Genomic DNA, 10,877 nt, shown 5'->3' with positions numbered 1-10,877 from the left:
ACATACTCTTATATGTCAAAATTAATTTGTCATAAAATTAAACATGGATTTTATGCATGCAAACAATATAATAAAAGAGAAGAAATCATATCCTTACATTGAAATTTCGGTTCAAATGGGCACAAAAGAAATCTCCTTTTCTTTTGTTGTTGAGCTTTCCAAATGGAAGAACAAGGATTCAAGTGTAGAATCCCTCCCAAAAGCATATACCCAAGGAATACATCTTAATAAACCAATACTATTTAGATCTAGTAATAATAATGGTTTTACAATAAAATTGAGACAATATAAATTGTATTTTCACTCTTGAAATTTCGGTCAAGAGGTGGTAATATTTGTGAGTTTATTTCTCTAGAATTATCATAAATTGTAGAGAGTTTTCAAGGATTTTCTTACACTAGGAAAAATAAGATGGGAGGAATGAATGATGTAAAAGAGAAGAGCTTTCCTCTCTTTTCTTGTTGGTGGCCGAAAAAGGGGCATTGGGTAGTATGCCCAATGCCTTTTGTTTTTGCTCTTCACAAGAGACTAGGCATGCAAGCCTACTACCTAGTGTCATGATTGTGTTTTTATTTAAAAATAAATAACACAATATTTACTAAACACTCACCCATATTTCGGTTTTAAGTATAAAATGGAGAATCCATTTTATTTTGTCATTTGTCAAATTTGTCACATGTAACATGTTACATGACATGTTACTATGCAATGTATTTTTATCATATTAAAAATCAACATACTCATAAAATATGTCATTTACAAAATCGACTAGTAATTCGTAATTACTTGTACCAAAATATTTCACCAATTTATAAATCGTATTTATAATAATTCATTCAAATTTAATTGTTTCTTTAAACAATAATTTCATCCGAGTAATGATACAATTCGATTACTCAGACCGTATCTCATTTAATTACATTTCAATTTGATACGTAAATTATACTCACAAAATCATCCGTCAATTTTAAGCAATTTAATTAACTCGTATCGGTATACGATTAATTAAATAATCAATTAAGAGTATTTCCCTATAGGTATGACCTAAGGGGATCAATCGATCACCACCAAATGACGAGTAATGTCAAACTCTAGTCACCCAATCATTACCGATATATGTTGACCGATTTGACAAGAATAACAATATTATTTCCCAATTGTATTCTTTAAAATGAGATTTAATAATGATATTTAAATCATATGATCGCACTATTGTTGAGGACACATTTCCCAACAATAACAACGACTTAAGGTCAGCCCAAGTCGGTCATGAAACAAGGGTGAAATCACAGCTTTAAGACGGTATAAAAACAACAACAATAAACATTGTATAAATCTCGGTAAAACCTTATTTTAGGCGGTCAACGGTGGTCATGAAGTGGTCAATGACGGGTCTAGGGTGGGTCAACATTATAAATTAATTAATATATAAGCTAGTATAAGATGGTCTCACCTTACAATCTCGAGACGGAGGGAAAAAATTTTCTTCTTTTCCTCGTTTTCTCTCTTCCTATGTTTGTGTGGTGGATTTTGTGAGATTGTGAATTGATAAGATGAGTGGATAAGGTGAGGTGGATTATATATAATGGTAGGTGGAAGGTGAGGGTATATATATCCATGTATACGTATTATGTATTATTATCATGATCATTATTATTATTATTATTATTATTATTATTATTATTATTATTATTATTATTATTATTATTATTATTATTATTATTATTATTATTATTCCGTCTTATAACATAACTCGTAGAAATATAATATAATTTCATAAAATATTTTTACCAATTTATTGTTGAGTAACCTTTGACCAAGGTAATAAAATACGGGGTATTACAGTCTTCCCCTCTTAAAATAAACTTCGTCCCCGAAGTTTGCCATACTCTCTCCTTTCCTCAAGTCCCCTCAAGTCTCATCATCGATTCTTAAGTACTCTATCGAGGTTCTTACTGTCATCATCACTCTGATTATGCCTATATAATTCTCACCTTTCTCACCAGGCACACACAAGCTCACACGTTTTTCTTTATCATATATCTTCTCTTTACTCATATGCTACTCATGTGCATATTATGCTCGTTTTCCTGTTTTAAATTCCCAATTTTTACATTTACTCCCTGTAATACCTCAGATTTATGAGTTGTTGGGTACTCAATTGAGTAAGGCTTACAGTTTTTATGTTAATTCGTTAGTTTTGGTTAAACCCTAATTGGGTGATTTGGAGGTGTTTGGGAGTATTCTTGATGATGGTTTGTAATTGTATGATTATATGTTGATAGGAGGTGATTTCATAGAGGAACTCTTTTGATCCACTGCTTATTTTGATTTTTGCATTCCAGGTAAGGTTTCCCTACTCAGTTATCGTATGCATGATGTTAAGATGGTTGTTGGTTGTTGGCATGTGATTATATCGTAATTGATTTTGGTATTGTTGATATTGTAATTGGTTATTGTTGATTGCTTGTGGTTAGCGAGGTGCACCCTCGGCTGAGTGAAGTCACTTTCGGGAGTGGCTTCACGCCCTTGATTCGCCCCTTATGGTTCCCGTCACAAGGGGGATGTGAACATTAAGTAACATGGGTTGTTTGCTCGATGGAGATGAGCGGGACTTAGGTGGGAAAGGCTGCGGTCCCCCACTAGCGGTGTGGATTACTGGTTGCGACTGGTAATCTGGCAGGGCTAGACCTTCAGGCTAGCCAGATGATTGGTGATGTGATGGTGTTGGAGGATTGTGATTGTGTACTTGTTGTTGTATTATCTTATATTGTGTATGCAGTAATTGACCCCGTTTAATTGTTTTAAAAACTGTGGTGATCCATTCGGGATGGTGAGTAGTTATTGAGCAGGTATGACTTGGATCCACGAGGGTTAGCTGGGGATGACTTACCACGAGTCAGCTAGTAGTCTTCCGCTGTTGTGTTGAGACATTTTTATTTATTTAGTTGGAATTCGGTTTGGAACAGTTGTTTTGTATATTTCAGTTTTGGATTGCATGTAATCACTTTAAACTTATTTATTTAAAGTACGTTCTTTGATGGTATATTTGATATACTTTGCCTCGAACAACCGAGATGGTAGCGTTCTCATACATTAGGTGGTATTGCTAAGACACCTTGGTTTATGAGGGTGTTACAAAGTGGTATCAGAGCGACGATTTTGGAACCTGTAACTAATGAATCTAATGAACTTAGAGAGTCAAATTAAAATGAACCCGGGTAGGACTTGTTAGGAGCTATTGCAAAGACTTGGGAGTAGGGATGTCAACTTCACCCGCACCCGATCAAAAACCGATCTATCCGATTTTAAAAGACGGGTGAAAACCCGACTTAAATGGATGATGGATGGATGACGGATGGAATGGATGACGGATGACGGATGGGTTGGATGAAGAAATTTCACCCGCCATCCATCCATCACCCGATTTAATTATTTTTATTTAATTTTTTTAACATATAATACATTATTAAGATTCAAAATATTCAAATATTCAAATATTCAAATTTTTCTACTCTCAAAATATATATTTTGTGCCATTAGAAAGTTAAACTAAAATAATTATCTAACATTTTTTTGTATAGAACAAAAAATCATCACTTTTTGTAACTTGAAACCTATAAATACACACCATCCATTTATCACCCGATCCACCCGTTTCATCCATGGATGATGGAGGGATGGATGACGGATGATAGGTTTCACGGATGACGGACGGGTTGGATGAGATTTTAAAAAGACGGATGGATGACGGATGAGGCTCCATCCGACCCGAACCCGATCCATTGACATCCCTACTTGGGAGACGTCCTAAAGTCGCGAACTCGCTCTAAAACTTTGAACCGGTCACTATGGGGTGTCATGGGGATCGTTATGTGTTTACTATTATTCATATGAATATGTTTGATGGATATATGGTTGAATGGAGGATGTGGAGGAAAGGATAAGAAGTAATTGTTACATGATAATGTGATTGGTGGTTTGAGCATGATTATGTGCTTAAAGTGGATACTAATGTTGTTGGTGATATTAGTAACATGTGAATAGGAGTTGTTGTATATGTATGTTTTATTTTTATGAAAAGTTATAAAGTTAAAGGCATGCGGGTAGTTAGAATCGTCAGCATGACTTGATCGAGTGTGGGTAACTCGATCGAGTAGGGTGGACTCGATCGAGTGGGCTGAGCTCGATCGAATGGGTATGTGCATACGTTGGGCAGTAGCTACTGTTTTTTGCAATTCGATCGAGTAAGGGGAGTACACGATTGAGTGTTGGCTACTCGATCAAGTACGTATGTGACTCGATCGACTGTGTTATATGTCAGTTATGTTCAGGTTTTGGAGTTGGGGTACTCGATCGAGTAAGTGGGTAACTCGATCGAGTGACCTCTACTTGATCGAGTAGGTTCTGTGCGGGTCATATTTGCTTTGAGTCGTAGGCTATGTGCTTATGTTTATCTCTCCTCTTATAGCTCAAATATATGCCGCCAAAGAGGTTAGCCATGTATGCTAGGGCTCAGGAGATGAGTGTTGATGAGATTGTCAAGGTTCTTGAGCATAAGGATGCGCTTACTGAAGCTCTTAAGAGGTTTGGACAAGATAAGGATGCCGGGATAGACTTTGCCAAGATGAGCACTACGATATCCCGCTTCAACCCAACGAATTTTATGGGTACAGCTGCGCCAATTTTGCTCGAAAATTGGCACTATGAGATGGAGAATATCCTTGGGGTGGTTTATTATCCCGAAGAGTTTTAGGTAGAACAAGCTGCGTTCTACCTGAGAGATGCAGCAGGGGAGTGTTGGGACAAAGTGAGAGAGAGTGCCCTAGAACTTTATCTAAAGTAGGGTAAGTCTGTTATTCCATGGACCGAGTTCAAAAGAGCTGTGGGAAAAGAGTTCATTCCGGAGCATGTTCGCAGTAATATGCGAGAGGAGTTCGATTGTTTTAAGATGACCTCAGATATGACAGTGGCGGAGTATTATCATAAGTTCAATGAGAAATCGAGATATGCTGAGGATATAGGGTTGAGTCAGGAGAATTTAGCACTTCGGTTTGAGAAGGGGTTAACCTATCAGATCATGGAGAAGCTACCGGTTGGGGTCCTTACTGATGTTAAGGAAGTTTCTGAGAGTGCAAGACGAGATGAGAGATTTATCGAGATGGCTATGGAAAACGAAGAGAGGGGTCCGAAAAAGTTTAAGGCTGAGAGTGAGGGTAGTGGTCAGTCTAGTTACAAGAGGGGTAATCACAACCAGGCAAGGGCTTATTCCTCGGGATCGGGTTTTAGTGGTGGATCTTTTTATGGACGTGGTCGAGGTAGTAACAATTGTTGGGGAATCTCGTGTTTCAACTATGGTGGTGTGGGCCACAAGAGGCATGAGTGCACTAGTGCCGGGGTGAGAGGTTTCTAGAGGCCATCACAGGGGAACTTTTCGTAGGGTCCGACATAAAGCTATGCTAACAACCGACCAGCTGGGTCATGAAATAATCAAGGAGGGCAGAGTAACAACAACGATGGGTTCAACTGCAATGGCGGTAATTCTTATTAAAAACCGGTGGCTAACAACAACCAGGGGTCAGCTGCCAATCCTTCTATATCAGCTAGTATAGTACAAGGGGGTGGACAAAAGACCAGTGGCAAACTATTCATAATGGACAAGCAAGCTGCTGAGGATGATGCACACATGATCACCAGTACCTTTCTTGTTAACGATGTTTCTACCTTTATTTTATTTGATTCGGGGGTGTCACACTCTTTTGTATCGTCGGGTCATGCTAAGTCTATGGGTTTGATAGAGTTTGAGTGTGTAAAAGATGAAGTTTTTATACCGTCGGGTGAGTCAGTGTCTTGTGGGAGGTTATATAAGGGGGTATCCATGATAGTTGGGCAGGTTGATCTTCCAGTGAATTTGTTAGAATTTCCTATGGATGGTTTTGAGATGATAGTTGGGATGGATTGGTTGGGTAAGTACAAGTCTAGAATAGAGTGTCACAAAAAAAAAGTTTCTTTCAGAGGTCATAAGGGAGTTAGTGTGTCTTATCGTGGGTTTGTTGTCAAACCTAAAGTCAAAGTGATTGCAGCGATGACATTGAAGTCTTACTTGAGGAAGGGGTGTCCTTTTATTCTATGCCATGTGAAAGATCATAGTATGGTAGAGCCGACGGCAAATGCGATACCAGTGGTGAGAGAGTTTCCATATGTTTTTCTAGACGAGATACCGGGTTTACCACCAAAGAGAGAGATAGTATTCAGTGTTGAGTTAAAACCAGGGACGGGACCGATCTCTAAGGTCCCGTACCACATGGGCCCTAAGGAATTGGAGGAGCTGAAGAAACAGTTGAATGTTTTGGTGGACAAGGGGTACATTAGACCTAGTGTATCGCCGTAGGGAGCACCAGTTTTGTTTGTGAAGAAGAAAGATGGGAGCTTGAGTTTGTGTATCGACTATAGGGAGCTGAATAGTGTTACAGTGAAGAACAAGTATCCTTTACCAAGGATAGATGACCGTTTTGACCAGTTGAGTGGGGCCGTAGTCTTTTCAAAGATTGATCTGAGATCGGGGTACCATCAGGTGAGGATTCGGGATGAAGACATACCAAAGACAACTTTTCGATCGAGGTATGGTCATTATGAGTATGTGGTGATGCTGTTTGGGTTATCTAATGCGCCGGTGGTGTTTATGGATTTGATGAACCGGTTTTTCAGTCAGTTCTTAGATCAGTTCGTGGTGGTGTTTATAGATGACATCTTAGTCTATTCCAAGAGTAAAGAGGAGCATGAGGAGCATTTGAGGTTGGTCTTGCAAACTGTGCGCGATAACCAGTTGTATGCAAAGTTGTCTAAGTAGGAGTTCTTGTTAGAGAAAGTGGCTTTTCTGGGTCATGTGATTTCTAAAGAGGGTGTATCTGTTGATCCTAGCAAGATGGAGGCGGTGTCTAAGTGGGAGGCACCAAAGAATGTGGCCGAGATCAAGAGTTTCTTGGGTTTTGCAAGGTACTATCGACGGTTAGCGAAAGACTTTTCAAAGATTGCCAGGCCTATGACCGCGTCGATGAGGAAAGAGAACAAGTTTCGTTGGGACGAAAGTTGTGAGACAGCAATCCAAACGTTAAAGGAGCATTTGACCATTGCTCCAGTCTTAGCTTTACCTGAGGAGAGTGAGAATTTTGAAGTGTATACAGATGTTTCAAAGAACAGGCTGGGTTGTGTGTTGATGTAGAACGGGAATGTCATTACCTATGGGGTGACCTTTAAGGTGTTTTCCGATCACAAGAGTTTAAATTATATCTTTACTCAAAAGGAGTTGAACATAAGACAGAGGAGGTGGATGGAGCTTACCGGGGATTATGACATGGATATCATGTACCATGAAGGGAAAGCAAACGTGGTTGCTGAAGCGTTGAGTAGGAAGAGTGTGCATTCTCTATGCACAGCTATGTCTTTATTGAGGTTGAGAGATAAGGTAGGTAAGATGGGGATACATGTGATTCAAAAGGGGGATGGTAGGGGAGACTTGACGGTGGAACCGGATCATTATGATGATATTCGCAGGAAGCAAGCTCTTGATTCTAAGATTCAGGAGTGGAGGGCTGGAGTAGAGAAAGGGACAGTGTATCGGTTCTCTATTCATTCTGATGGGAGTGTTCTGTTTGATGGGAGATGGGAGATGGTGTGTGCCTAAGGATGAAGAGTTTAGAAAGACAATCATGATAGAGGCTCATTGCACTCCGTATTCAGTGCATCCGGGCGGTGACAAGCTTTATAAGGATCTGAAGAAGACTTTTTGGTGGCCTGGGATAAAGAGGGAGACAGCTGAGTTTGTGGCTAGGTGTTTGACATGTCAGAGAGTCAAAGGGGAACTGATACGTGCATTTTATATAGTCTTTTTAGCCTATTTTAGCACGTATTTCTATGTATTTTCGTACTGTTTATATTGAATTTTGCCCCCGAATTGGCTACTTTGGTTCGTTTTGTCCGTTTTGTAAGAATGAATGTAAAAGTAGTGGAATCGTACCATTTTCGTCCGTTTTGTCGGTCACGAGTTTGAGCTGTTTTGGAAGAAGAATACTTGATCGAGCTGTTTTATCACTCGATCGAGTGGTTTCTATGGCTGAGAATGGTCGATCGAGTAGTACTGTACTCGATCAAGAAGAGCTGGAATGAGGAGTTACTCGATCGAGTAACAATTTTGTTCGATCGAGTAGATTATTTGGAGAAATGCTCGATCTAGTGGTTTCAGACTACTCGATCGAGTGGTTTTGGCTGTCATGGGCTTTAATTAGTCCAGGAACTTGTTATTAGCTTATGGACATAGCTTTTTTCTATTTAAACGCAATAACTAGGTTATTATCAGAATATATACTCTATCTTTGAACTTTCACTGCTACTCTCTTACGTTACTTTTCTCCTTCCACTGTAACTTTTGCTTTCGGATTTTCTCGCTCGGATTTAGTTGTTCTTTACGCCGGATTCTTGCGATTGTAATCTCTTTCTCCCTTTTAATATTAATCTCTCTTTTATTCATCTTAATTACTTGTTTTGCTTCCTTTAATTTTCTGCCCTAATTACTTTTATGCAATTTCATCATTGTTTTATTATGTTTATTGTTAGTTCATTCTTTGTTATTAGTTTTGACAATATTAATAGCATGAGTAGCTAATCTGTTTCATGTTGGGATTAGGGGATCTACGGTAGAAATGTGACGATATAGTAAATTGGTTAGATGAAGTAATTGTGAGACTTTGTCCCCATAGCAATATAACTGTATTTACCGACTTAGTTGAGTGCACGCTTCTGAGTCACCTTTTTAATCTGGTTAAATTAAATCCTGGATCGAAAGATTGGACTAAATAGGCCTGCTATGAACAGTAGACTACCCTGACGAGGACGAAGTTAAGTTTGTGGTAATTTAGGATAGAAAGTGGACCAGAAGGACCTTTCCATATCCGTCTCGCAGTAATTTGTCTAAGTTGTTTACATTGAGTCACTGGACTACCGTAGTGAACCGAAATCCTGACATGTCCCCTCTCTATTGATAGTTTATTTCTATTTTCTGTCTTTATCGCTCTTTCTTTATTTCTCTTCTTTGAAATCCTTTAGTTTAGAAATCAAATTATAAACCTTCCCCCCCCCCCCCCTTTGTGACCAAATAGACGGACTCTTACAGATACCTTGCCTCCCTGAGGAGATCGACCTGACTTCCCTAGCTATATAGTTAGTTTAGTTAGTTATTTTTGATAGGTACATGACAGCCCTGTCAAATTTTGGCGCCGTTGCCGGGGAGGAAATTGCCCTATCTGTCTTTGTTTCGTTTATTTTATCCGTCTCAGGGAATTTTTATTCCTTGAGGCAGTTCTTATTCATTTTCTTTGTGTGTTGTGTATGCCTAGGTCACATAGGTTGGAGTTATTAGTTTCCGCTGATTCTGAACCAGAGAGGCTGTTCAGGCATAGACTCCGTCTGCAAAGAGAATCACAAAAGGAAGACTTGAGTACTTTCGAACCAGAGCTTCAATATTTCCTATTTATAGAAACTCCATCTTTTGAAGAAGATACTTTCAGTTCTGTAAACCAACCAGTAAAGATGTCGAACATTACCAGTCATTCGGAGCCTAAAGCATCATCAATTCTAAAGGGTTTCAATCTCCAGACTGAGGATGGGAATACATTTGACATCCGTCCTTCCTATATCAATCTGGTGGAGAGAAATCTCTTTAGAGGTGTGGAAGGTGAAGACCCGAGGAAGCATATGGAGGTCTTTACGGACTATTGTTCTACTATCCCCGGCACAAAGAGGGTAACTCAATACAAAATTAAGGAGGTGCTGTTTTCTTTTTCTTTGACTGATTCAGCCAGGGAGTGGCTAACTGATTTGGACCATACGGCCGCGGGGGTCACAGACTGGGAGACCCTTGCTCTTACTTTTTATAAGAGATATTTCCCTCCGCAGCACACTAATCAACTGAGGGAAAAAATCACTAGTTTTAAGCAGGCACCTGATGAAACTTTCTATGAAGCTTGGTGCCGTTTCAAGAGGTTGGTGAGGTCTCTTCCTCACCATGGTTTTGATCCGTGGTTTCTGTCCAATCAGTTCTACAATGGGCTATACGATGATCACAGAGCCATACTTGATGCATCATCCAACGGAAGATTCCAAAAGAATATTGATGATGATAAGGGATGGGCCCTTATTGAAGAGATGGCGACCCACTGTGCTGAGTACGGGAACCCGAGGGATGGTATTAGAACAGTTCATGCAGTCGATAAGCAAGTTATGACTCAGCTCGAAGCCATGAATGCTAGATATGATAAGTTGGACTTGCATTCTGCTGGGGAGCCTCAGACGGTTCATTTGCTTACTAGAGGAGAAACCGTCACATGTGAGAGGTGTGGGAGTAACGACGGTCACACTCCTGTTGAATGTCTTACAGAGAAAGAACAGGTCCTTGCTTTTCAATAGTACAAGCAAGGAGGGGGTTCTTATTACAATCACCAAGGGGCAGTCCATCCCAATTTGAGGTGGACAAATCAAAATGTGCTCAATCCTACCTCTCCTTTGCAACAGCAGCAGCCGTATGTCCCTTCGCACAAGGCTCAATAAGGCTTTCAAAAGCCGCATTCTTTTCCTCCACCTAAACAAGGTGCATCATCTTCTGGTGGGGTAAGTGAGATAGGTGAGTTGAAGACGATGTTGCAGTCTTTGACAAAGCAGTGGCAGCTAAGTGTTCAACAAAAATATGCATCTATCAAGGCACTTGAAACTCAAGTTGCCCAGTTAGCCGCGAACCAGTCCACAAGGAAACCGGGACATTTACCGTCACAAGCTGATAACAATCCACACGAGATGGTGAATTTAATTAATTTGAGGAGCGGTTA

The 10,877-nt window shown here is 39.7% G+C and overlaps 1 non-coding gene across 1 annotated transcript; it reads right to left on the bottom strand.

Annotated features, from left to right (window-relative positions):
* Positions 1–9,960: 9,960 nt before the first annotated feature.
* LOC141635155 (small nucleolar RNA R71) lies at positions 9,961–10,067 on the bottom strand. The gene has a single exon (XR_012539859.1). It is a non-coding gene; the product is annotated as a small nucleolar RNA R71 (small nucleolar RNA).
* Between the last annotated feature and the right edge of the window lie 810 nt (positions 10,068–10,877).

Source organism: Silene latifolia, chromosome Y (assembly GCF_048544455.1).
Source record: "Silene latifolia isolate original U9 population chromosome Y, ASM4854445v1, whole genome shotgun sequence".
Taxonomy (NCBI): Eukaryota; Viridiplantae; Streptophyta; class Magnoliopsida; order Caryophyllales; family Caryophyllaceae; genus Silene; species Silene latifolia.
The sequence above is the reverse complement of the archived record's forward strand: the minus strand, read 5'-3'. Positions and strand labels throughout refer to the sequence as shown.